General features: G+C 40.2%; 1 non-coding gene across 1 annotated transcript; it reads right to left on the bottom strand.

Annotated features, from left to right (window-relative positions):
- Window positions 1–2,797: 2,797 nt before the first annotated feature.
- TRNAN-GUU lies at window positions 2,798–2,871 on the bottom strand. The gene has a single exon. It is a non-coding gene; the product is annotated as a tRNA-Asn (tRNA).
- Between the last annotated feature and the right edge of the window lie 23,773 nt (window positions 2,872–26,644).

Raw genomic sequence — 26,644 nt, 5'->3', positions numbered from 1 at the left:
TTTCTTATTTCTAAAGGACAAGACAAGGATGCTTTGTTGTGTGCGCTTTTGGTTTTTTTAAATAATCACTGTAGTGCAGTTGATAACTGAACTATTAAGCAGTTTCTTGTAAATATAGTGAATGACAGTACCTTTACTTACTGCAAGGTTTTGTCTGAATGTCAGCATACATGATCTGTGTTTTGCAACAGGTCTTGGCTGCTTCTGTTAAAATACACATTATTCACATGGAGATTTTGTTTTCTATTCTGTTTTATACTTGATAGAAAACAGTACCAGAATTTGAAGACTTAACCATGCTAGTTGTTTTTACCAAATATTGTATCTAGTATTGTTAATGTAATAGGATAACTTAAATATGTAAATGTAATTAATATTAAATATACATAAATATTGTATTAAAATGCTAGATTTGCACTACTATTTCATGCAGAATATATGGGCTGAGTAAATCTTGTTTGTTAGCATTGAGGTCAAAGAATTTTGGGCTTTGTAGGCTAGCAGCAGAGGAAAGTGGTAGGAGCATTAAAATTCTGAGTAACTTTATTTTCTCATCAATAGTTGGCACATTCTGTAGTGCTGGCAGATGACTATAATTTATTTCCATATTTGTTTGACCCCTAGTCTAGATGCATCCCTTTGTTGAGAAGAGACTTAACTTTCAGTTTCTCACAAAAGGTCCTTTTATCACAGGACCTGGATTCATCTTTAATTCTGTCTTTCCCAGATCTGACAGCTTTTGTTAGAGAGAGGGAACAGCAGGGCACTCTGAATAGTGGGTATTGTTCTGCAAAAGAATTAAGTCATTTACTCCCTATTCCATTGCAGAATATTTCTGGGGAGAGGAGTGTTCTGAAACAGCATATTTACTGTGACTGTGAGCAGTTAGATTTTTTTTTTAAGCAGATGTTTTCTAATTGACTTGCAACTAGCTTGTCTGTCTTCATCTTTTAAGCATGTTTGGTTACATCCCTGAGGAATGGTTTTTCCTTTCATCATTGCTCTGTCAAGAAGCTGTGCAGTCAAATTCTAGAACTCCTGGGCTCTAGGTCTTTGTGTTAGATGCTAAAAAAACCCCCAAACTCAGAAGAAGACTTAAAATAGAAGTGTCTAATCATGATTGGAAGGAAACACTTCTAGTGTTTTCTGTGTTTCATCAGCTCTGAATTTACTTCTGGGAATACATCTACTTGGATCCTTTTGACAGAAGTGCTTGGTTCCCAGTTCTTAATGCTTGTCAGGCTGGAATTTCTGAGGAATGTGACTATCCAGATGTTCTTGACAGCATGAAACTTGTTCTTTAACACAGTATTGAGAATCTCCAGATCAAGCTACTCTAGGTTTAGGGAAGAACAGTAGCAGCCCCCCAGACTGTGAAGGCAGTTTTGGTAATACCTTTTATACACAAAATATAAAATAGAAATATTATAATGCACAGTATAGTAAGCATATCTAACTATCAAACATACTTTATTAATATACTTGAATAAAATGCATAGCATAGAAATGTAATGTATAAATATTTTATATTGGTTAGAGGTTATATATCATCTCTGAATTTCAGCTTTAAACATAATTGTTTTAATTCGGGGTAGGTATGAGAAAGATAACAAGCCTGTGGACAGGTATTGTCCAGGAGGACAGAAGTAAGGATGCTTATGGAAGCAAGATGGAGGGAACTTGAGGGAATGGCCTGAAGTTGTCATGGGAGATTTAGGTTGGATATTAGAAAAATGTTCTTCTTCACTTGGTGGGTGGTTGGGCACTGGAACAGGCTCCCCATGGAAATGGTCACAGCACCAAGCCTGACAGAGTTCAAGAAGTGTTTGGACAATACTCTCAGGCACATGGTGTGATTCTTGGGCTCATCCTGTGCAGGGCCAGGAGTTGGACTTGATGATCTTTGTGGGTCCCTTCCAACTCAGAATATTCTGTGAAGAGTTGAGCCTTATATACTGGTAATGCCTGAGCTTGGTATGAAATGAGAAGCTGAAGTTCTACGTAGATTGGGTACTCGGGGTGCCAGAAATCAGCGATTACATTTGCCTAGATGTGATTTGACTTCTATTTTTCTCCTGAATAGAATGCTGAACATGGAGTGGTTGAGGTTGAATGGGGGTTCTGGTGGTCATCTGGTCCAACCCCCCTGCTCAGGTAGGGCCACCTGACTCAGGACCGTGTCCAGGCAGCTTCTGAGTATCTCCAAGGAGGGAGAGGAGACTCCACCACCTCCTTGGGCAACCAGTGCCAGTGCTCAGTCAACCTCACAGTGAAAAAGTCTTTCCTGATCCTCAGCTGGAACCTTGTCTGTTCTGGTTTATGCCCATTGCCCATCCTTCCACTGGGCACCATTGAAAAGAGCCTGGCACTATCCTCTTTGTACCCTCCATTCAGGTATTTATATATATTAATAAGATCCCCTGTGAGCCTTCTCCAGGCTGAACAGTCACAGACCATCATCTTTGTGGCTGTTCCTTTGGCCCTCTCCACTATGTCCATGTCTCTCGTACTAGGGAGCCCTGAACTGGACGCAGTACTCAAGCTGTGGCCTCTCCAGTGCTGAGCAGAGACTAAAGATTGCTGCCCTTACCCTGCTGTCAGTCTGCCCACTCACAAGGACACTTTGCTGGCTTGTGTTCCCTCGGTGTCCGCCAGAACCCCCAGGTCCATTTCTACCAAGTGGGGTGGCCCCAGCATCTACTGGTGCCTGTCATCGTTCCTTCCCAGGGATAGGACTTGGCACTTCCCCTCCTTGGGCTTTATGAGTTGGTTGTTGGTCCTTAAAAGGGAGTTCATCCGTCCCTGGGTGGGCTCGAACCACCAGCCTTTCAGTTAACAGCCGAACACGCTCTCCGATTGCGCCACAGAGACTGATACAGAACACCTTTCAGAGGAGCTGAATTCCTGACTCCGTGTGGTAACTGCTGGTGCTGGTGTCTGTACATGCTGAACAGCGAGAGACTGGTACTGCAGGCACACAGCTGCAACAAACCTGATGTGTCAGAATACAGGGGGAAGAAATGCTGTTACTCCTGGGGGGAGATTCTTTTGGTTTGAAGTAGCTGTGCCTCACCGCTTACCTCTCAAGGGACAGGAGGGCTTGGGGTCATGTGCTAGGCTGTCTGCTAGTGGTTCTGAGCTGGGTTAATGGCACTGTTTCTCTAGCCAAAGGTACAGAAAGGCCCTGGAGTACCCATGTGCATGTTAATGCAATTAAAGCAAAACAGAGGTATGCTTCGAAATATGGATTGAGAGATATCCAAGATCCTGACTGCAGAATTCTTAGTGCATCTGGGAACTGGGGATTAGAGGTGAGAGGGCTGTTGGACAGGTCTAAAACAGGGAAGATTTCATAGTGAAACTTGCATTTTTATTGTAAGTTTCATACCTCAAACAAAGCACTGATAACTTCAGTGTGTAGAGGGCATATGAATTTTTTACTGTTATTAATCAGCCAGGAAAAGATGGAGCCTTCTGATCTGTGTGCCCTTGTGTATTGATGGAAACCAAAGGATATAAAATACTGAGATACATGACAGGAGCTGAGTTCTGTTCAGCTAGTGAATCTGTGCTTGATTGATGTCTAGTTTCCTGACAGAAGGAAACTGTTTTAATATCCTAGCTTGTTGTTGTTGTTGTTGTTCATTTGGTGAAGGAAGCATAGCAAAATGTTGGTTTGAAATTGCTTTTAAAAGTTAGGAAACCTAATCTCTGCAAGGCTGTGCTTTGAAGTGCTGCTGACAGCGTTTTTGGTTAAGTGCTCTTGTCATTGAGCTGTGCAAGCGTAGAAGATGTGTGAACTTTAGAAGGAGCTGGAGCAATTTTCTTTTGGAGAGATAAGAACTAGTAAGTGGAGAAAAATGTACTTCCAGTAGCAGCAGCAGGTGGCTTCTCCCAGTGTGGATTTTGACAGTGAGCTGCTTCCTTTCCTCTGCTGTTTTAAGCTGTACTGTAAGGGAACGTATGCCGTGGGCCTCAAAGCTGTGGGGAAGGTCTGTCCCGTAGTGCACACTGGGGTTTTGTTCCTCCAGCTGCTTCCCTCAGCAGCTAAATGGGGTGGTACTTGGCTGCTGTCTGGCCTGCACATCCTGGTGTCCTGCCAGGATCCCTGGTATGAGGCAAAGGTAGAGATCCAGGTTTTGTCCTGAGCTGAATTTGGAGGGTTGCTGTGCTGTATGGACCTGGGAGCTAAAATGTCCTCATGAGTAGAAAACTTTAAATGTTGTTATAGGGAACATGGGGAGGAGTCCAGAAAGTTGCAGAGCCAAACTCACTCATTGCTGGACCCTGAGCTTTTTAGTGGAGTGTTAATAATGGCCTCTAAGTTTCCAGCCATGATCTGTTGGAGCACTGACAGCATTCAAGCTTTGTCAAGAATGTTTGAATTAACAAACTGTTGGTTTTAAGGACTGCAGCCATTACTGATACAGGCATTTCTGTAACTTGCTGTGTTTGAGTAAAGGCTTATAGGAGAGGGAAAGAAGACTTACCAAATTAGCAAATGTGGTTAAAAAAGTGTTAAGACACAAGGATCCTTTTTCAGGTCTGTGAAATGGCTGCAGTAATACTGCTATTGCAGCATTTTGCTGTTTCTTGATGTGAACCAGAAGATATAACAGCAACTTTTTCGTCAGGTCTGAATGCCTGTGCCTCCCTCTACATGTATACCAGTCTGGGTAGAAAGGTGGTAAATGAGGAAGGGCATGGAAAGCATCAATAGACTGTTACTGTGGTGCAGTTACTGTGCTACAGGTCAGGTACCAGTGTCAGTCTGGCTGAGGCAATGCAGATCTTGATGGCTGACTGTACTCCTCCGGGAAGGAGCCTGTTTCCTGGGTCTTCTCTGGTTTGATGCTGCAGAGTGTATTTGGGAATAGACCTGCTGTAACTGTGAGGTTTGGTTGTTTGACCTTACTCTTGGGAGCAGGAGCACGTTCCTACCATGCTATTTCTTTCTCCTAAGATTGTGTGCTAGCTGGCAAATGGAATGAAGGAAACTTCTGTTGTTTCACAGGGAAATGTGGTGAAATATGATGTACTGGCTAACAGATTTCTATGGACTGAGCCAGCAGGTGAGCTGGGAATATCCTGTCTGCTTTCCTTCTCTCTTTAAACCGTAAGAAAAAGCTATCTGTTGATCTTGTAATTTCCTTTTGTCTAGAAAGGAGAGGCAAGCTGTGTAAGGCAGCAGCGATGAAAAAGAAGTGCAATGAAGTTTTCTCTGTATGTTGCAGATTGATGGCAATGATACCTGAAGGCGTGCAAGGATATGCTTCCTTTCTCTTACACTCCAAATCTGAGTAGCAGTCTTCTCAGCATAGGGGCAATTATTTGCTATATATTTCACTGTGGTAGTCAGAAGTAATAAAAGCATTGAAATGCATGTGCCATGTCCTCCAGATAAGTAAAAATTAATTGACAGTGGACGGATTGGAACATTTTATTGTGCTAGCTTGAAGTCTGAACACATTTTTGTTTGTAGATTTAGTCTTGGAAAACAGAGCAAGAAAGGACTAAGATACCACAGTAGTAGATCTCTCTACACTAAGAAAGGATCAAATATGCTCAAAACATTCATGTATTTAAAACATTCTTACAAGAAATCCAACAATGAGGATTTTATTGCCCAACCTCTTCCACTGTTTTTGGAATTTTAATAATGTAAAGCTTGTCCTTCTGTTTAACCTTTAATTCCTTTGCTGTAATGAGAGCATGTTCCCTTACCTGGGGCTTTTACTGAAACCTGTGTTTACCAGGTGGTGCCTACATACCCAGTGGAGCTGAGCTGAAGTTGGTTTAATTTATGATGGAAAATAAAGAAGCAGTTGCATTTCCTGTTGAACAGGATAGCTGCTTGTTGTCAAGTGATATTTATTCTTTTTTTTTTTCTTTTTGAGTAATAAATACAGAATTAGTAATATAGCAAGAGGCTCTCTCTGAGCCTGAACCTCTAATACATCATAGTCTGTGGAAGTGAACCAAGAAGCAAAAGCTTAAACCTAGTAATAGACTCAGTTCTTGGTGTGGCTCTGAGGACAGCAGCTTTGCTGCTCTGTGTCTCTCTCTATTTTGTTATACAGGAAAACGCCTCAAGGTTTTTTTTGTTCACTCAAACATGAGATTTTAGTTTAATGACCCTCTGGTTGTCCATGTATCTCAGAATGTCTACTTGAAAGTTTCTCTCCTAGCTGAGTCCTAAAAGGCTGTGATATTGTTAGTAGCCGCTTCTGAGCTGAGGAAAATCCTTGCGGATGATCAGCCCCAGTTGTGCCCTTCTGCAGCGCAACAGGAATCAAGTCAGTGGACTTGGAAGTGTATGAAAGCATGTTAAGGCAAAACAAATGCTGAAGAGACCCTAATTTTTTGGCAGATGGTGTTTGAGTGTTTTTGCTATCTCTAATTAAATCATGTAATCATAATAATGTTTCAGTTCAGTTATTTAAATTCATGTTTTCTCATTTGCTCCTTGCTTATGCTTCCGTCTTGATCCAGGCTTGTATTTGGTGTCTCCAGTGTGTTTTCCTGCTGTGTTTAAGCCCTGGCAGTGCAGTGCAGTGCAGTTGAAATCGTCCAGAGTGGCTATTATTAAAATGCTAGTGACCGCATGTAAGTGATTAACATTGGTGTGGTTTCCCTACACTGAGTGGAAAGTTCTGGATCTAATGTTAATTTAGTAATAAAAGGAGATTAGATTGGAAATATTTAGGGATGTTTAGTCCTTCGGGCATGGCTGAAATTGTGAAGGGAAGAGACATGGTGCTAGCAGCAACATAGTTTAATAGCAGCTGGTCCTAAAGTATACCATGATGTTTTGTAACTACTTGCAAACGCTCACTGTCTGCTTTGCAAGGATTACTTTGGTATCTCTAATAGGGGTTCTATTGCATAAAGCAGTTGCTATCTCCTAGTGAGGGCTTATGGACTTTCTGAATATTTTGCTGTTCAAATAACACTGTAGGAAACATGTACCATGTTGAAGGGGAGTGCTATCTTCTCCCACAGAAGAGACAGAAATCCATCCCACACTGTCAGAGCTATCAGTGATGGTAGAGGGACTGGAGAAGAAGTGCTCTGCAGCTTGACCTACATCTGTAGAGCAGGAAGAGTCTTGCAAGTCCATCCTTGCAAGTAGTAGAATGCACTTTTCATCCCCTTTGATCTCTAAATATTTTTACAGCATAACCAATATGGGGAAGTGAGGGAGCAAATTGGGAGTGGGACAGACTCTGGAATTAAAAAGTTGGCCTATGAATGTTAAAGAGGAGAATCTGATCCTTTTTGCTTCCTCTACCCTCAAGCTGCTTGCAAGTCAAATGGACATAAAGGTCCCTCTTCTGCACTATGTCCTTGCTCAAGTGCATGTGTGCATTATATGACAAATTATACCTAATCATGTGTAAAATAACTTTAAGATGTGAGTTAGCGTGTGTTCTCATGCTTTGTAACTTCCTCCTCCCTTGCAGTCTCTACTGTAGGCTTTCAAGGGTTAGATGAGTTTGCCACTGAGCAGAACTCTTTTCTCCAGAGCTTTTATCTTTTAAATGACCTATTGAAAAAGTCCCCCTTTGCCTGTACACAACTGATTTTTATGAAGTCCTATCAAATCTCCTAATCCTGTTTTCATCTTACGATGCAATTTACTTTTATCCCCAAACCCAGCTCTCCAGATTTGCCAAAGAAAACACTGGGCACTATAGAAAGACCATTTTAAATGAAGCTGTTTGGAGGAACCTGTTTGGAAAGTAAAAAAGTAAAAGAAAAGGAAAAAAAAGGCAATGTGTTTTTCATATCTTATATATATGTTAAAAGAACTCTTTCCTTTATGCTCTGATTAGAGACTAAGTGGACCCTTGAAACCACAGCCTCTCTTGTTATTGAAATTTTATATCTCTCAGCTAATAAGGGACCATGAAAGTGCTGGAATTTTTATTTAAAAGCCAATGTGAACATTATAATATGATCTTTTCAGACATAACTAAGAAATGCTGCTAAATGAGACTTCCTAAGCTGATATGAGAGAAAGAAGATAGTATATTTGTCTTGGGCACCTGCAGCTGTCTGATATCATAGCCTGTGAGTTCTCATTAGCCCTCTACAGTGCTTAGCGATCGGCTTGCAGAGGCACTGCAAGATGGGTCTTGACTGCTGTGGAAACATTTAGATGGCAAACTCCCTTGGAGTATTTGGGCACAAATTATTTGTGTAAAATCTCTCAAGGACACAGAACTTGAACTAACATACCTGAGTTCCCACTTAGTGTCCTTGATGCCAGCCAGCTCTTTCCCCCTAGTTCAGTGGTTGTAGCTCCCCTTTGATAGCTCACTGATGTTCTACGTAAGCTTCATTTAGATGGACATATGAGGAAATAGGGATTATGGCCTGACCCAGGAGTAATCAGTTTGTGGACCCAGGGCTGGCTGTGCACTGTTGTTCTAGCACTGTTGTCTTTGGGAATGCTTCCCCTGGATTAGAGCAGATTTCAGTTACAGTTTTGCTCCTGGAAAGAATGATCTAGAGAGCATATGCTGGGATGTATGTGTGCTTTCAATGGACTCGTCTTACAGAGTTGTGCTACTGTCTGAGGTTCCTTGCTGACATTTATGTGGTAAGCAATGTCAGTTTAATTCATGGAGTGTGGTGCTTATGGATGCAATGTAGTGCAGACTTTTTCTTAGACTATCTGATGACAACATGTCAAGCTCCTAAAAACTGCACCATTTCCCCCTCCAATTACTTTGTGTTTGCCCCCAAAAAGGAAGGTAGATTTTCCTCGTGTGACCCATTTCTAATGAATGGTGCTTAAAAATGTTTAATTCTGCCAGCTATTCTATCTTCTGGCCAATCTCATTTAAAGACTTATGCTATTGATTCATCTCAGGTTGCCATTTGTCCCTCACCCCAAACATTTTGTGCAGTTACCTGCAACTCTGGAGGCTATAAAAGTCTTCATTGGTCCTTTCAGACCCTGGCATAGTTCTGCTTTCCAGTTCAGGCTTCATATCAGCACAGTGATTAAAATATGTTTTCATTCTTTATTAATGGCATATTGTATCATCTTTCTACTGCATTGTCTGGGATTAATGTCTGTATAGCTCCAGATCTTATACTTTCCTTTTTGAATAATGATACAGGACCATAACTTCTCTCTTTTGTGGTATTTCAGTGGAATTCAGTATTTATTAGACATAGCTATCAAATGACCAGACATCATCTCAGCTAAGTCTTGTAGGATCCTTGGATGCAAGTTAACTCAATATATAGCTTAAAGATGTAGGTTTAAAACATTGTAGCTGTTCATTGCTAGTAGGAATTTTTTAACATTCTCCCTCATTACTAGTGGATTGAAAACTCCTTCATGAGGAGGAGGAAAAAGAAGAGCTCAGGTCAGATAAAAGGAAGTAAGTGTTTGACCAGTGATTGTATTTTACCTCTCAGCGCAAGCCCCAGAAGGGCTGGGGCGCTGAGGCTTGCTGGTAGAGTGTCAGTGTCAGCTGCTGTGAGGGGGACTCAAAGGATACTTGGCTTCTCTTGTGCTGATCATACTCCTTCCAAAAATGTTTATGATTTTTGAAATCTAATTATTTAGGTGTTCAAGTTAAATATTGTGTCCTAAGTCATGACAAGAGTTGTGAACTTGCAGGAGCCCTGTGTTCACACAAATACAGTGTCTTGGCCTTGCTGATTGTTCTCCTTTCACAGGCAGTCCTTATCCGAAATCTTGCTTTTCTATCAAGCATAATGGGAAAACTTGTGGAAGGATTTCCCTTTCAGAACAAAAGCAAAATCTCTCAGCAAAACTCCCTGGAGTTCTGCAAATGCCTCTATTTTTGCCTTACAGATGGAAAAATTGAATCTTTGTGTGTGTGTTGGCTTCAGGTTTAAGATGGCATATTTTCATTTATCTTAGCATGTTAAAAATCACACCTTTAATTAAACTGGTTCAAGCTGCAACGTAGAGAAGGCCAGAGGTGGAGCACACTGAATAACTGCCTTAAGACTGGGCAAAATTGATGACTTTATCCTATAGTGGCTGAATGGCTCCAGATGGCTTTTGTTGTATCTGTCTGAGGCAGTGTCAGGATTAACAGCCTGCCTGGTTTGTTCCCTTTCTCAGAACGCTACTCCCTCTGTCTGACTTCCAGGATGCTCTGAAAATTACTATACGCTCATAGGTGAAAAATTAACTTCCACAAAGAATAGCTCACCACAATAGGCAGACTTTTGCAAGGCAAGGAAATTCTTTAAAAAAAGGTATTTATCACAGAGTAAACCAAGGGAGGTGAAGAAATGCAGGAAGGGAGGAAGAGCAGAATTGGTTTTGGACAAAGTGCTTTTCGAGGTCTCTTCCATAAGATGGCAGCAGCTTATTTTTGAACTGGAATGGGAGACTGCTGTGACAGGGTATCTGCTGGAAGCTCTACAAAACAGACATTCAGTCTTAAGCTTTAACTCTATTTGATTGGTCCACATCCCTTATAATTGTCCCAGTATAGATCAGTTGTGAACCTTACTCTACGTGCAAATCTATTTTCAGTTGTTTGGTGCAGTGGTGATTTTATGTTATTTTTTTTCTAAATGCAGACACAGATTCTAAGAGGCAAACTCAACAAGGGAGTTGTTAGTATCAAATGACACTTCTGCATTTGTAAGGGTTTAGTGTGCAGGATGTGGGGAGAGTGACAGGGTTGTTTGACATATTTTGATGTTTTTTAAGTGTTTCACTTTGTGCAGTTATTTTGCTAGTAACTGCCCAAAGCAACTTGAATTCTGTGAACAGAAGAGGTAGAAAAACAGCTCAAGGAAATGGAGATCAGTTTCATGACACTGAACTGTTTCAATGGAATCAGGCACACGTTTTTCTTTTGAAGAAGGAGATTGTGGAAAGGGGGGGATTTTTTTTTTTCCCTAACAGAAAACAGTGGAAGGAAAAACATTTGGGAAGAACTATTTTCTGAAGTCTTACGACATAAAGGATTTTTTACTTCAGCTATTTTCACTTTCCTTTCTAAATGTTTTCCACATTTTCAGTGACACCCACAGTGGTATGTGCAATACATTTGTGCAGTTTGACTGCCTCCTGTTCTTTCACGCATTTTTCTCTGCAGATGAGTGTCAGACACTTATCCCACTAGTACCAAGTACTTAACACTCATAAGTAGCTGTGATACCCACTAATAGAAGATTCTGTTTAATTGCAAATTATGAATAATTTTCTCAGTGTTTGTGCATATTCTGAATAGCTGGATAACCTGGGAGGAGTGAAAAGCAGCCTGTTTTTGTTTTCCCTGGTGCTTATACTTACTAGTTAATGTTAGTCATCTATTTTGGTTTCCTGTGGCCCACTAGGATCCAATCTCTATCAAATGTGCAGGAGTCACAGTAACAAAGTTGTAAACTTGAAGAGTGGAAGGAATAAGACTCTGTGGTATTTGCCTTTCATTAATTATTAAGTAAAACTGTTGAAGTTCCGTGATTCTGATTTCTCTGTGTTACTGTGTTGCAATACAGCCTAAACGGGGTCCAACATGAGCCAGTTCTGACATTGCTCCCCTGTCCTCTAGTTCATACTGTGGCTTGGTGAGGACCCCAGGGCTGGATCTTGTCTGGAAGTGAATGGGCCAAACACAGCAAGTGTGAGTGGTTTCCACAGACATACTGGGAAAGAGATACACCAAAATTACCGACAGGAGTCTGATAGTTTTAGTCCTGGAGGACAACTTGGGTGTTTAGAGGCCAAGACCGTCTCTTTCTTAACTATTGGATCTGCTTTTCTACTGAAACCATCAACTGAGATGAGTTGCTTTAGCCCTTTCTTCTTTCTCTGAACTGTGCCCCAAGTTGAACTAGGAAAAGAAGGACTTTGAGCGCACAAATTTTGGCCAGTGGCTAAGTTTAAAGTCTTCAAAGAAGTTATGCTTGGCAAGAAATGCAGTATTTTAAGGGGTCATTTCATTGTTACTGGTGTACAGTGTGTGCGTTGCCTGATTTATACCAAGGAGACTCCTGGAATGTGTGTCCTGGTGACTTCTTTCTTTCTTTCCAATTAACTTTAAAGAAATAAAAAGAGAGATGAAAGCAAGTTATTTGAATAATATTTGAAATGTATTTATTCTAGAAAGGTTCACATTCTTTCCAATAGTCCACTTTCTTTCACTTTCAGAATGGAGTCTTTTTCACCTCAAATTATTTGCATTGTGATAGCATCCAGAGACTCCGGTCAGGATGGCTCCAGAGGGCTTGGGGAGAAAAAATGGGTGAAATGAAAAGTAATGAGAGCACTTTGGAGTGTATGGGGAACAACTGCAGAGTTGGCTTGTGGCACTGAACACAGGAACAAATCAATGCGGAGCATGGATGGGGAAGACCAAGTTCAAAGTGAGGTGTGCCTGGTTTATTCAGTTTAGGTGGGGTGAATGAGGTTGAGAGAGATGGCCCAGCATGTAGCTGAGTGTTAGCCTAAGGATGGGGCTTTCCATGGCCTCATAAAGTGCTTTTGAGTTTCTTTCCTGCAAAGTTTTGTTCCAGAACAAGTTAGTGGCAATAATTTGGTTAGTAACTAATTCCTTGGAGCACATAGTTTTCAGTCAATTGAGTATCAGGTGTTGCCACATATTGCTTTGTTTTGGTGTTTAGCCACAAATAACTCATGACAATATTTTTGTGTTATAATACACCATAATTTACTGCTAGCAAGCATGTAATTCCTAGGAGACAGAGTGGCATTTGGCCTATATGTTCTTTGGTCTATTCTATATTGAATTCAGCACAATGGGTGCAGCTGAGTGATTTAATGTCATCCTGGAAGAATTTACACAGGCTGCTGCAAAAGAAAGCAGGCCATGGATATAAATTGTAACTAAATGTGTTCTTAAATATAGGGATACAATGCACACAGAGAATGTATAGTGCTATCACCTGCTGAACTTTTTCAACAGTCTTGAAACACTCCCCTCCTGTGGGATAAGAAAAAAAAGGCATCCACTGAAGTAAATTCCACTAAACAGTAAATTCTGTGAAATGCTTCTTTCATGTCAGACAGATGGAAGTTCAGGATTCCAATACAGTCCAGGAGAAATGCAAAATGCATACTAAGCATGAAGGTATTTTGTTTATTGGCACAATGGTTTAAGTAAGAGTGAGAAATCCAATAAATCTACTAAAATCTTCCTACTAGATGGAGGTAACTTTGGCAGTTTTCAAGCCTGCTGTGTATCAAAGCAGTTTGCTAGTTCCCTGGCCATTCATGGGCTGAGTGAAAAAAAAGTCATGGAGCTGATCAATAGCTTTAAAATAAGTTGGCCTGCAGTGGCATATGCCAGGGCTGGCACTTGGTACAATTATACCTATTCCTGTGGCCGGATTCTGACAGGACACCAGCACTAGGTGCTGACTTGTGTAACAGCAAAACCAATAGAAATTCAATGTTTTGCTTGATAAGACCAATTATCCATGGAACACATAAAGGATTGATGCTTGTTTCATTAGAAAAATAGCTTATGCAGTCATCTCTGGCTTGCATCACTCAGCAAACTGACTTTGTTTTGATTTTGGAGAAGTTGTATTTTAAAATTGTCAATATTCAACTCACAGAGGCTATTTACCTTTTATTTGCTGGAGAAACCATGTGATTCCTTGCATTAGGATGTTCATTAATTCTGCTCTGTTTTAACTATGTCAGAAACCTACTAAAAAGGGCTCAGAAAACTTCCATGCCAGATATTTCAATGTACTTTAGATGATTTATTTATTTCTATTTCTAGCTAGTTTTATATAAAATTATACTTGAATACTTTCCTGAACATCGGCCTAAATAAATAATTTTTATTTCAAAAACAATGGAAGTAACTTCAACCAATACACAGAAAGATATTGCTGGGCAAGTGTAATGCTTGCTACATGGATTTGTATGCTGCTCTTGAAGTATGGCAACTCTAAATCAGATTCTTTTGGTACTATTGTCTCCAGTGCTGCAATAGGATCTGCTTGTTAGGAAGCTCACAGCCCTTGAATCCCATGGAGCTCTGGGGGGCTTTGTGTGAGCTTGAGGATCTGCACCAGGATGAACTTTGTTGCAAAGTGGAGGCTGTGATGTTGAAAATGGAGTGACAAGATGGAGTTCAGAAAACATGAGTCCTCTTGTAGCATCTCCTGCCCAGGGGAATGACATTTTTATGGCTGCAAGGGTTTAAACAGGTTGCTATTTACTACTCTTCTACTATTTAGTTAAAAGATAGCTAAAAGTGGACTAAGGAGGCAAAAGGAACAGAAGTTTTCTTTGCCCTGTGGGTTGGTACAATCTGATGTCATTCTGTTTCTTGTAGAAACTGGTACCAATAAAATATGTACCAGTAAGAAGCCAATTTATGTACCAGAAATGACTACATGTGTTACATAATTAGAATACCTGTCGCAACTTCTGAAACCTATCGCTGCTGGGCCTGCTTTTAATCTAGCATCATCTCTTCAGCTTACAAGTTGAAATGTAGCTGGGGAGTGTTATGAGAACCAGATGGAAAGCTTGGCTGGCGGGGATGGAGACTACCTTGGCCCGCTCCGAGCCGAGTGTACTCTGTACCTTCGAATGATACCTTAATCCATGATAAAGACAGACAGCTCACTTTTCCAAAATCAAAACCATATTCATCAATGGTAGCCTCTTTCCAACACAGTACAGGCTACTGCTCAGAGAGATGCTGTCTGGAACAGCTTGATACAGGCAGAACTAGATGACTACACATGGATAAGATAAAGTCATTCAGCTACCTAATAAATAAATTTGAAAGATGTTCTAAGATGATACAAATTCAAGTACTAATTTGATTTATTATCCCAGAGGGATGTTTGCTCCACCTTTCAGTCACTGAATCCTGATTTATGGTACGTGTTTTTACGCTTGATTTTTCCCCCCTTTTAAGAAAAAAAAAATAAAAATATAGTTAATTGACCCAGTGCTCTCTGTCCAGCTAGCTTCATGCTGCTAAAATTAATACAACTCATTCAAAAATGTAGTTGAATGGATGGGTTTTTAAGCCAGCAAGGATTCAGTTTTGGTAACTAAATGTTATTCCTACATGGTAGAATACCAGTAGAAGTAAAGTCAATAAACTCTAAAGGCAAATATATTAAAGAATTCTTATGCATCATGATTTGCTTCTTGCCATCGAGGGAAAAGATTGTATTTTATACAGGAACTGAGATGTTTCCCTTTCTGTGTTCCTATGTGGATTTAACTAAAGCAGCAATGAAGAGAAACAAGAGTTTCATAAAGAAAGCCTTGTTGATAATTATAGAGTGGTTGTAAGGGTATGTTCATAGCCTTTATTTTTCTTGTTCAGAACTTTATTATGGATCTTTAAGTTTCAAATGACTTTTGATACTTTGCATGTGTGAGACAGATTTTAGGTAAATAAACATAACTTATTATTTTGGGACAATACTTCAAATATACATTTTAAAGGGCGTGTTCTTTGTTTGACCACATATGACTCCTATAAATCTATAAGATAACTATTTTAAACCAGATTATCAGATTGTAAATAGGATAGGATGGAGCTAGAGGGAGAAATAAATACTTTTTCTAGTTAGCAGTTCTAGTTCAGCAAATTGCCTGTACATGAAGCACGTATAAATTATGAATTAGTTGTTCAAGATTTTCATCATGGTTGGAGTTAGAAAAATTAGCCACAAGACCATAAGAAGTTGTGTTCATTTGCTAAATCACAGACCATATTTATGTTTGCAGAAAAGTAAGAATCTTTGACAGCCGTCTTTTAAACAGCATGATGTGTTTATCTTCTGTGTATTCCATCAGGAGTAGAAATTGATTGAGGAAAATGTGAATCTTAGTTTACCAAGTTCTGTCTACAAAGATAAAATATGTCTTTGGCTGGGATTTTGCCTGTTGCTTTTTTAATACCTCTTGAACTCCAATGGTGGAATTTTTATAGCCTTGCACATATGAAAAACTTGGTGGTACTCGTAACCTTCAAAAGTAAGGCATTCATTGATTTGGAAGAAAAACTTTATGTAACCTCTCTTCTTTCCAGGTAATGTTCTCCTTGGCAAACAATTTGTATTAAACTCACAGTGTCCTCAACACTAAGGCTATGATTGATACAGCCAGTACTCTGTTATATACCATAGTGTTTGAACCATTGTGTGTGTTGGTGAATTATTTTCACAAACCATTGATTCAAAAGGCTGTGGACTTCAGAACAGTATGTTTTGAAACTTTGAAGGCTTAACAAAAGACCCTCAATCCACCAGAAGAATGGGTCTTATGGGCACAGTTTGCTCTGTTGCTGCCTATTTGATGGATATGCAGATATAAGCGTCATAGTTCTCTCTTCTCTGTAATATATTAGGTCCATGTTTTGCTGAAACTGGTAGCAAAATTAAGCATACCAGTCCTTTTTTTTTTTAATATTTAAAAGGTTAAGATTTCAGGGAACCAGGCCTTAAGCTGTATTCCCTCTGTTTTGAACTGGTAGTATCTCTATTTGCGTATGACATCATGAATTTCTTTGATTTATTCTTTTAGTCAAAGAAGAAGAAAAACATTCAAAGCCTACTGTAGGTTATGACAAATAAAATTCCTGATTTCTTACACCTGAAAAGCCAAGTACCACCATAGCCTGGATGGTTCAGATTTGTTCTCTCCAAAGGTGTTATGCTGCTCCTTATTCATGCTTCATTTGAGATTCCAACTATTTAAAGAACGTTATCCTACTAGTATATACAATCCATTTATTTCATTGTACATACTTTGTTATTTAATGCCACCCAGAGTTTTCAAGGTGGCTTAGATTATAAGTAAAAGAGCAGTGTCAACTGTTAACATCTACAACTTAAACCAGACCTGATACAGTAAAGGGAAAAACATTAATCACAAGATGCTCGTGTGCCAGCAGTGGAACTTGTCCTTGCATGGTAAGACAAATTGTACAGGCTGATAGAGCTTTGCTCAGGTCTGACTCCTTGGAATGCCTTGAGCAGCAGCTGGCCATCTGGTAATGCTGCACTGAGGAAAGGGGTGGCAGAGCATCTCTGGAAGGGTGGCTCTGACCCAAACCTGGCAATGGACAGGAGGAAGGGAGTGATGATGCCCTGTGGCAGAAGATCTAACAGTGGGGAGAGGCACAGTCCTGGGAGTAAGTTACACTTAAACCTGAGGTGGTGCAGAAAGGGGAGCTGTGAATGGCATTGGCTGTGGAGACTACCAGGGACAGAACTAAAAATGGTCTGATTTTTTATTTGTAGCTGTACTGCCTGTGCCTCAAAAGGATGCTTTGCATGGCTTAAAGCAATGCTGAAATCAGAAGATGGTGAGGATACGAGCTAGGTCTCCTCTACACCTGTGTCAATGTTCTCTGTCTGTCATTTGCTTCATATACAATGTGTTTTGGTATGAAGAACCCAGTTAGAGTGAATTGTTCCACGAAGAAGAAAGTTAAGGTTTTCACTGCCTAAGTATTTCCTGAAGAGTTGCCAATGTCTCCTGAGCAGAGTTATGATCTTTCTGCAATAAACCATGCCGTTACTGACCTTAAACCTTCCCTGCCCAAATGTCCTCTCTCCTGTCAAGTGACATTTCAAACAGGAATATTAGCATTTAGGACAAGGACAGTGTGTGCTACAAAGCACATTCTTGGGTGCTCTGCAGATAATAAACTCTGAGTTACTCATGATGAAAACTTTTGAGAATTTCAGAATGTCTCAGCAAATGTGCCAGATTCCTGGATTTCGTCCAAGAGGGTATTATAAATAATAAACATCAGTATCATTGCCATCCACTGTAGCTGACTACTGTCTTGGATGCAGATTAGTTTGTGCACTTGTATTGCACCCAGACATATACAAAGTGTAGATTTCTCTTGAAAATGCTTGGTGTTTTGGTAACTAACTAAATGAATAAACATATAATCTTTCAGGAGCTGGCAGAACAGCACTGAGTTCTCATTACCCTCTGTTTCTCTCCACCCTTTGGCTCTCACCGTAATTGAAGACAACTGCTCTGGCCACTCAGCTCAGCATCTGCAAGATGAAGTCCTACATCTTCCAGATGTGGTACCCAGTTGCCAGCATTTTCTTACCCTTTGGTGTGCTTTGGGCCTCTGCTTTGACCTCAGAGCTGTTTACCTGTCTCCAATTCTGCTGCTGATGCTCTTTTAGCCGTGGTGCTTCATACTGGATTCCTGTGTTGCTCTATGTGATACTACGGAAAGGGAAAAGAATGGGGAATGCTGTGAGAGACAATTACATGGAGCTAACAGTAAGCTCATTTTACTTACAAACATATCCGGAGCAATCTAGTTATTTCAGAGCTCATGTCTAGCTTTTTTCTGTGACATAGGTGTGAGCACTCTCTACCATCATGTCACAGTTTGGAGTACCTGTATATTTCTGTAAAAGCAGCAGTTGATTTTCTATTTTAAACACAATGGTATTACCAGAAAATTGTTATTGTTAACATTTCTATAGAGCAGGTTTACTCTTTTAAGTGGCTTCATGCCATTAAGTTTGAATGTAACAACTCCAGTATAGCAGTTTGTCCACAGAGAGGAAAAATAACCCTTCAGACCCATGGCACCAGTTTCACATTAGAGCTAAATTGCTGTAGCAGATTGAAATGACAAGACTCACATTTTTAAATGAGCATGTAAACAAGACGTGCCCAAACTGGCATGGGACAGGAATCCTAATTTGCACATATGCCTTGGGATTTGTGCACACTCACAAAAACAATTAAAAAATAATCTGGCAAAGAATACATAATGGAAGACTGAAGGGATGAGTTTAATATTCTAATACAAGTAGTGTGTGAGAAGGCATAAACAGACTTTCAATATCCAGTATTTTCTTTAATAAGTAGTACCAGGACAGCTCACCATAAATGCCCAAGAAAACCTGTTACGGCATGTATATATAGAGCATGCCTAGTCTAGAGTATTTATACATAAATATACTCTAGAGTATTTATAGATAAATATACTCTAGAGTAGAGGCCTATGAATTGACTTTTTTAGCTTTGTAGATGCAATGCAAGAGATTAGACATTTATCAGACAGGTCCTTTCCTGTCTCAGCAGGGATGTCATTTGTCCTGGACAGCAGCAGTGTGGTACATAAATAGAAACATTTCTTGTTCTCCGTTTCAGGTGATGTATCCAGTACCACTGTTCTATGAACAGCTCTTTAGGGGGTTGTGAGGTGCAGGCAGCCCCACTGTGCTTTCCTGCATGCTCCATGAGGGAAACTGGGTATCCTCAGCAAGACTGAAGGTGGCTGGGCTGAGGCAGGATGTGCCCAGCTGAGGCCACGGTTTCCTGCTGCACATGGGGGAGTAGCAGGTTTGCTGCCACTTCAAAATAGCAAACTAAATTTGCTGGTTTCCTTGTGACTAGCAAATTCAGGCTTTGTAAAATTATCCTGTTTTGGCAGCCATGAAAAAAACCCATCTGTTTGAATGGTGGAGATCTGGTTGTCCTGGAGCACTGGGTGTGTGGTGGGGCGCAGTGACGGCTAAGGCTGGGTGATCAAAGGGGTTGAACCCTGGCACCATGCTGCCACCACAGCCAGCCTCGGCTGCAATGAGTGTAGCAGTTATTTGGGCTGCAAGGCCAGTGCTGAGGCTGGCTGTACAGCAGCCTCAAACACTAATTAGTGTCTTAGAGCTAGTTTCAGAACTCCAATGTCTTGTTTCCACTCTGGTTTCGTATAATTGTTTTACATATCTGAAATTTTGATAACTGGCCAAGTTGAAAGCCCACTTTAAGGTGAAATCCATATGTTTCTCAATGAAAAGGTCATGCTTTAGTAGTTCCCTAACATCAGTCTATCTGACATCATTATGCTTTGTTGTTATACAGTAGCTGACTTTCAAATATGCCACTGTGAAATAATTGTTTGTGTGACTTAGTAGAAAACTATGAATAGAGGATAGAGGCTCCATCAATCTGTATCTAAGCACAGGTGAAGTGATGGACCCTAATGCTTTCATACATATGCCTTTTTTTTTTTTCTATTTTGAGGAAAACTGCACAGAAAGTCTTTGCTGTTGGTTATGTGTGTGTGCATTTATTCACTTCCAGCCCAACTGCTGGCAGTGTTACAATGCACCAAAAAATCACTTTTTTGAAAATTGCTTTTAAAAATGATATTAAAAACAAAACAAAAAAAAAAGAAAAAGAAAAAGTAAAAATCCTCCCCCCTACAAAACCATATAAAAAGTTGTGGGGCAGCTTTTCCAATAACATCTTGAACTTGTAATTGTAGTGTTGTCCCTGAGCCATTAATGAAATCCATATTGCAGGGATGGCCTTGAAGTAATGGAGGAAGGAAAAAGCAGCTGTATCCTGCAGCTCTGTGTTTTTCATTACGCTCTCCCTTTTTTTTGTTTTGGGGTATATTTTCTGAAGCAAACAACTTCCCTGGGAATGGTCTGCTGCAGAGGCTAGGTTGAATTCCTGGTGCTGGCTCTCCAAGGGGTGTCAGATGTGTCACTGCAACCTGTTAAACGAAGCACCAAGGTGCTCATAAAGGAGGAGCAGCATTTTCTGTGGGTGAAAGTTCTGGCACAAGTATTTGACTGACTGACTGTGAGTATTATTACTGAAAAACCAAACCAACCAGCAAGATACTGCCAGAGTTAGCCTAATGATCCAATGAACACTTTACATAGCTGATGACCAGGACAGGTTTATCCCCTCTCAAAATGACACATTGGAATAATATTAGCTAACTGTCTGTAGCCTGGCTGGGGTGCCTCCTCCCAGACACATAATTGGTACTGTCACCTCTCATGCTGTATGGTATGCAAAGCTGATGTCTATGAATTTTGCCCATATGTTTTTTAAGTGCAGTGGACGCAGTCAGCCTTAAATTCTGAACAAATAGTGATGGCTTAACTAATAATGGACTGAAAAAGCACAAAATTAAAGCACGTTAGAGTGCATGCATTAGCAAGATGGTTTTTCAACAAGCTGTCAGCCAGCATATGTAAGAAAAGTAAAGCTACTATAGTAGAGACAAAGAGGTTCCACTTAGATAACTAAAGTTCAACTCATCTTTGATCAGGTTTGCAAAACTGGATTTGCTTCATGTAATCAGAGTCTGTCCACAGACACTGCAGTTGGAGCTCATGAAGGCGAAAAGAGCCACAGAGAAGGGTTTACTGCCATTCAGCTCTCTACAGTATGCAAACAAATCTTCTCCCTAATGAAAGACTACAAAACTGAAATAGAATTATTAGACCTGGGCTACATCTTTAAAGGATCAAAATGATATAGGCACATCGCTGCTTGATTTTTTGCTCTCTAGTAACTAATTTCTCCCAACCTGGATCTGCACATTGGTAATGCAAAATGTTTTACTTCACATTAAAGTAAGAGTGTTTATTTATGCAGCTTCATTTCCAATAAAAGCTCTGCTTTACAGTGCATTATATGGAATGACAGCGGTGCACTGAATTGCAAGGTCACGCTATAGATCATACTCACTCTGCCAAACACCCAGTCAGGAATTTTGGAGTAAGCTGTAAGAAGGGGCTGAGCAGTGAGCAGAGCCAGAAACAATACAGGTTAGAAAAATGTTTGGTTTACTTAGTGAAAGAAGAAAGAGTTTGACTGATTAGCGAGGCTTTTCCTACCGTATTCATTCTGGTCCAGGTCCTGGAAAGAAAGTTTGGGATGGAACTTCCTGTAGTTGACCCTAATCTGTCCTCAGAGCCTCATGCATCTTCCTCTAAACTGAGGAGTATGGGGTGTGTTTGAAGATCTAACTAGCAGTTTATGCTCTGCATGTTACATTACCAGACTCTTGCCCTTTTCCATTTTGTAAGTGAGGCTACATGTCTGGTGAAAGGTGGAGAAGTGTCATCCTTTGCACACAGATTAGGTGTGTGCTACTGTGCAGCTGAAAGTTGTGGGTCTAAATAGTAGAAGTGCCTTATTCCAGATGTTTGCAAGGGTAATTTGTCCTCTAGAAAAAAAATTTACCCTAAGATAGAGCAAAAGAGATAACACTGCAGAGTGCAACCACTGTACGTGTTTGTGCATTTTCTGTCTATGGAAAAACATTTGAAGATAACTTAGCAGATGTCTGAAGGCCAAGAAGTGCCAAAGCCAATGTGACAAATAGCCTCTTTTTTAAGGCAAGTAAAGTTTTCAGGCCTTATTTCAGATGTGGGACAAGAGAAGCAGCACTAATCATGAAAGTGCACAGGCACAAGAGGAGTTATTGTCACACCCACATGAAACACAAGAACAAAGTAGAATTTCAGTATTAAATAGGCTGTTCTCTGAATGTAGCTGGTGAGCTGCACCAAAAGCACTGAGGATGCCTATAGTAAACTGGCCTCTCAACAGAATCAGAGCCAAGCAACAACACGTGGCATTCCTTAACAGACAGAGCTGATTATTTTTTTGGGGTATGTGACTTATTGATGTCTTTGTACTGCCTGAGGGGGGCACACTATGGACATCACAGAGGTGGTGGTGCCATTTTAGAAATCTTCCTTTTGACTTGGGATGCACCAGGTTATTCCCTGCAGAAGAAAGTAATTGGTAATGGGGTGAGGAGAATCCTTGGTACAGACCAACTTATTTTATTTATTTATTTATGTATTTGAATTCAAAGAAACTCTTTCGGGAAGTGGCAGAAGAAGACATCTCTCTCTCACCTACTGACTTTGACAGAACTGCCTGCTCTCTCAGACATACTTTTTTAGGGCTCTCATAGCACTGATTCTGGGACCAGAAGTTCAGTTTGTTATTGTCTCTTTGCCTCTGTCAGGAAATCACATCCCTCTGGGTGGTTATCTTCAGGTACCATTGTAACATGGGATTGTTGGTCCCAGGACACTTGCCCCACTGTTGCAACACAAAACACTTCTCTGTTGGTGATCTCATCCAGATGACTTAGTACCTGCACTTAATGCAAGTTTTCCTGATGTATTTGCCTGAATATTGTCATCATTTTCAGATGAATCAAGGCCAAACAAGAGTGAAAAATGGAAAACTGGGATAGGGACAACCAAAATAGAATATTAAAGGACTGTTGATAGAAGTCCAAAAAAAGACACCCCGAACTTCAGCAAACACAAGAAATAGTGATATTGGTGGCCCAAGATGAGGGACTTTCATAAAAGCATGTTCTACCTCATCCTCTCTAGTTATTGGAGTTCTTCACACAGGCTGCACATTATATCTGTATGCTTCTGAACACAGCAGAGTCTCCAGGGTGTTACACCAGGTCAGTCCCTCATTCTCTCTGGTCAGTACACATCTCCGATCCTCTTGCAGATGAAGTGCTTGTCTTCTGTCCAAAGTCCTTCAGTCTCATGATGCAGAACAATTCTGTTCTTACCCTGCTTAAGGGAACTTTGCAGTGCTATTGCTTTTATGATGAGCTTTGCTGCCAACAGCCTGATTCAAACTTTATTGACAGTTCTTCATGGAATCTGTCATGTTAGTTGTTCTTGTTCCAGCCTACCAGATGACTGAGAACCACAATATCAGGTCAGATAAGTCACAACTTTGCTGGTTTAGCCCAGTTGTGCTCTGGAAGATCATCACTGTGCCCACCAAGATTTTACATGAAATAATATTTAGAACTTAACACACTGAAGACATTATCCATGCTGTCTGGCAACACAAAAAGCTATTAAGAAAGGCAACTGCTGTGCAGAGCTGATGTATCAGATCCAGGTTGCAAAAACAGCTGCAGTTCTTTCCTGGGCCAGATGAGCAGGCTGTGACATTGCTCCCTGTGCACTTGGCACTGGTGAGTCTGCCCCTCCAGTACTCTGTCCAGTTCTGGGCCCCTCAATTCAGGAAAGACATTGAGGTGCTGGAGCATGTCCAGAGAACGGCAACTAGGATGGTGAAGGTTCTAGAGAGTAAGTCATATGAGGAGCATACAAGGAGGAACTGAGGGAGCTGGGGTTGTTTAGCCTGGAGAAAAGGAGGCTCAGGGTGACCTTATTGCTCTCTACAACTACCTGACAGGTGGTTGTATCGAGGTGGGGGTCAGCCTCTTCTCCCAGGTAACTAGAGACAAGAGGAAATGACCTCAAGCTGCTTCAGGGGATGTTGGACATCAGGAAGAATTTCTTCACTGAAAGGGTGGTTAAGCTCTGCAACGGGCTACCCATGGAAGTGGGGAAGTCACTGGAACTGTCCAAGAAATGACTGGACATGGCACTTTGTGCTATGGTTTAGTTGAAAAGGTAGTGTTCAATCAAAGGTTGGACTTGGTGATCATGGAGGTCTTTTCTAACCTTAATGATCCTGTGATTTTATGGGCAGTGTCCAGATGCAATGAGCATCCCAACGCTGAGCTGCCTATTAATGTGTTACCTATACAGATTAAGGCTGATATTAGGAGCAGCGGGAACCTAGTCTGATTTCAAAAGCAGTTGAAAAGTTATTGTTAATGGGCTTGTCAGCACGTACAGGGCAATGTCTGAACTTAACTGCTTTGCTGGGACCTGTGCTCTTGCACAATGTGTAAAGCAAAGGCAGTAAACATTGGTGGACACCAGTCTGTGTACTGGTTAGGGATGGGTGGCTCTTGCTACTAGAAGTTTCCTTTTGAGGAAGACTTTCTCTGGACAGATTCATGTTTATGTCAGCGGTTACTGCTGTAATTTCATTAACTCCTCAGTAAGTGAAGAAAAAGCAGAATAGATTGCTTTTATTGAATTCTTCTTTAATTAAAGCTTTTACTGGCTTCATGCTGTTTTGATGGCATAGTTTAGGGTTTTTACGTTCAATGACAGGAGAAGGGAGAAAAATAGGAAATGTTTATTTAATTCATGCTATAGAATGTAATGACAAGAGATTGTTTCCATACGTACTGTTTTTGTTGACCTTTTAACATTTGGAAATGTCAGGAAATACCATTACTGTAGGTCTATCCAGCTTTAATGCTACAATAACTTTATAGCTATTCACAAGGGAAATTATTATACGTTGCCTGAAACAGTGAAGGTGTATGTAAGCATACACACAGATCTCTTTTTCTCCTTCCCTGCCAAGTTGATCTCTGTGGTTGCATGCAGTCTCTGTTAAAAATGTGACTTTTGTGTCCCTGAAATTTTGACTTTGCTTTCAAAATTGCAGGATTTACTGAGGCAGCAAAGAGGTCTTTTCTGAGAAGTTTAAAGAAACTTAAAATAGCATAGAATGTATTATAACTTACTGGGATTAGGCATTGGCCAAAATTGTACAGGCTTTTCAACCTTTGCTTGGTTTGGGTTGTTTTGAGATTGGGTTGTTAGGATTCAGAAAGGTTGAGAAGGTGCTACTTTGATCTACGCATGTTGTCTTGCCTTTAGAACTGAGGAAAAAGTTCCAGTCATGACTTTAATATTTAAGTCTCCAAAACATGGAAGGGTCTTGCTAATGAAGCAACGCTCTTCCTGGCTGTATCAGCAGTGTAGCACACAGTTGTGTCGTGTTGTGGTTATGTCATGGAACAGCCCCCAGAGCAGTCGAGCATGGCAGGGCACCGTTACCTTGGACAGCACCAGGCGAGCCTCTGATTTATGACTGTCCCCTTGTCTACAACAGAAATAGATCAGCAGAGGAAGTTATTAACATCAAACACACTATTTGTGAGATTCTGGCCTAGAAGCTGAACCATCAGTGATTTGAGAGGGATGGGGAATTTGTCCTTTTGTTAGAAAAAAAGAACAGTCACTGATGGGAATTACTCTTTCCCCTTAAAATGTCAGCTGGGGGCTTCAAGTACAAAACAAGGGAAACTGAAAACAGCAAACACACATATATGTATTTAAAAATATTCTAAAGTGTTAAAATTAATACTCAGAATGGGCATTATTATTGCATGTTTTACAGAACCAAACCAATAAAATGTTAGGGAATTACCTCTAAGATTATAATTAACTTCACACTATCTGTCCAGAAATATTCTTGACCTTCCACTGGCTGGTGGAGAAAGCTCTTCTGTCTGCAGAAGAATCACAGTCAGTTGTGGATCTGGTTGATTTTACTTATTACACATACAATTAAAAAACAGTGATCACTCAAAATACTCAAATAGAAATGCCCTACCTGAAAATTGTAATCTGGACTGATGTTCTGTACTGATAAGGTGCAGTTGTCATTTCACAAACTTAATTTGATTTTCAAACAAAGTAATGTTGAAATACAGCAAATGACTAGTAATTGTCAGGTGTGATTTATTACTTTACAGAAGTTTGGAAATGAGAATTGTGAAAAATATCTACCCTAGATTATTGACAAATCTCTTCCATTGGCTGAGATCAAGCTGAAGTTTATATGGATTGTTCCAAAGAATACATAAAAAAGATTTAGATTTTGACAGAATTTATTGAGATTTATTTGTATGTAGCCTTTTAACTATACATATGTATGTGTTTTTATAAATATAATCTCATTCACACAGAGGAATCCAGCTACACTGTCTTCCTTTTCAATTCATTTGTATGATATCAGTATCAATAAATGTTACCTTCCAGATGTACTGAGAAATAAACTGAGTTTAAGTGTATCAGTCATAATTTGCTAAATGTGTTCTAAAACTATGAATATTATTAAAAATGGTAATGGATTATCCTGCTATGATTTAAACTACTTTGTTTGTTATTCATTACCTCATTA

Source organism: Lepidothrix coronata, unplaced genomic scaffold, assembly GCF_001604755.1.
Source record: "Lepidothrix coronata isolate B3197 unplaced genomic scaffold, Lepidothrix_coronata-1.0 Scaffold80, whole genome shotgun sequence".
Classification (NCBI taxonomy): domain Eukaryota; kingdom Metazoa; phylum Chordata; class Aves; order Passeriformes; family Pipridae; genus Lepidothrix; species Lepidothrix coronata.
The sequence above is the reverse complement of the archived record's forward strand: the minus strand, read 5'-3'. Positions and strand labels throughout refer to the sequence as shown.